Source organism: Echinops telfairi, unplaced genomic scaffold, assembly GCF_000313985.2.
Source record: "Echinops telfairi isolate 266 unplaced genomic scaffold, ASM31398v2 ScPeMD7_2291;HRSCAF=2852, whole genome shotgun sequence".
NCBI classification, from domain to species: domain Eukaryota; kingdom Metazoa; phylum Chordata; class Mammalia; order Afrosoricida; family Tenrecidae; genus Echinops; species Echinops telfairi.
The window spans coordinates 35,524,854-35,526,513 of record NW_022106189.1 but is presented as its reverse complement, the minus strand read 5'-3'; the positions used below and the strand labels follow the sequence as shown (position 1 = coordinate 35,526,513).

At 39.4% G+C, this 1,660-nt stretch overlaps 1 protein-coding gene across 1 annotated transcript in view; it reads right to left on the bottom strand.

Moving 5' to 3' along the window:
* The window catches only part of HYDIN (HYDIN axonemal central pair apparatus protein), a 402,419-nt gene that overhangs the window by 383,645 nt on the left and 17,114 nt on the right, over positions 1-1,660 (bottom strand). Inside the window, exon 2 of the mRNA XM_045293924.1 lies at positions 1,415-1,511. The gene's annotated coding sequence lies outside the window, so the exon portion shown is untranslated. The remainder of the gene's footprint in view (positions 1-1,414; positions 1,512-1,660) is intronic.

The following is a 1,660-nucleotide window of genomic DNA, read 5'->3' as shown; positions in this document are numbered from 1 at the left end:
GAACCACTGCTTTAGTGGCTGTAGAATCTTTAAGAGACTCTATGGAAGATCTCTTTAGATTTATAGAAGAGATAACACATCATTTCTATTTTGACTCCTGAGACTGACAGTTCTCTCATTTCAAACTGGGGTTTACCAATCTCACTGATATTAAAGAATCAACATTTGGCTTTGATGATTTTCTTCATAATATGACTACTTCCTACTTTATTGCTTTTCTGCTCTTCATTATTTTCTTATCTACTTACTCTGGGTTTAGTTTGCTCTCCTGCTCATTGTTTCACATGGTAGAACTTAAGGTTACTGGTTTTAGAGGGTTCTATTTTTTTCTAATGTAAGCCTTTAAAGCTGGGCTCTACCCTCTGTGGCAGGTAGATTTTCTATCAGCTAGGACCTGTGTGAAAGTGCAGGGGTGGAGTCCATGGAGTCCCACCTATCAGTCACTCAGCCCGATGAGGCTTCCTTGGAGATGTGGCCTTTGTATAAGAGATACTGAGAACGTCTTTCCTCTCTCTGGTCCTTCACCTTCTTCCTCGCTGGGACTCTGTCTGCCTCCATGGGCAGCTCCATCCCGGGAGCCAACCTCTGAGCTGCTGGTGCTTGTTCCACTGACCTCAGATCCATGACCAACTGGTGATCTTCCTGCACCCCACTTCACCTTTCTGCATCAGTGGCCTTCAGCCACGTGAGTCTGAAGAGGGTTCCAACTAGTATCCAACCCATGAACTTGGGTTGTACTGGGCTGGGACACACTATTAATATAAATTACTTCCATATCAAGTTATTTCTTATACATATAGGAATTGTCTAAGTTGGCTTCTCTAGACAACTTAGCCTGTCACACCCTCTAAACAGGGCTTCTTTAGCTGCAACTCACAAATTCTGATGGATTTTCATTTTTGTTCAGTTAGAAATAATTTCTAAATTCCCTTGAAATTTCTTCTTTGAGTCATGGATTAAAAGTGTTGTTTTTTTTTTTATTGAATGGGATTTCCTGGATATCTTATTATTGGTTGGTAATTTAATACCATTGTGGTCAGAGAACACATTCTCTATGATTCAAATCCTTTATAATTTATTGAGATTTCTTCTATGGTCTGTGGTCTCTCTTGGTGATGGTATAGTGTGCATTTGAAAAAATGTACATACTGCAGTTGGTGGATACAATAGTCTATAAATATCAATTCGAGATTTGGATAGGGTTTAAGTACCCTTTTTTGCTGTCTCCTTTTTAGAATTTTACCCTTATTCTCCAGCAGCTATCATTGCCTTGAATTCTGTTCTCTGGTTCTTCAACCAGTAAGATTGAAGGTTTTGTATCAGAGTCTTCACTATCCCCAATTGATAAGATGAAGGCTAGACTTGTTTTTAGGCCAACTGCAGTAAAAATGGGAAATCAACTCAGAGTTCTTACCTTTTTAGACTTGCTGACTCTCATCTAGCACTTGCCTCATTTGGAATACTCTTTAGTCTGTGGATAACTGTTCTTCATTATTTTTTTCCATAAGAACCTGTGTGGCCAAGCAAAAAGTAGGGTCTGAGTCTATTTTTTTTTTAAAGTACCTGAAGCAGAAGGACATTGGGCCTCCACTCAAGTACTCCCTCAATGCAAGAATACTTTCTTCTATTAAATTGGCATTCTATGATGCTCACCTTCCCG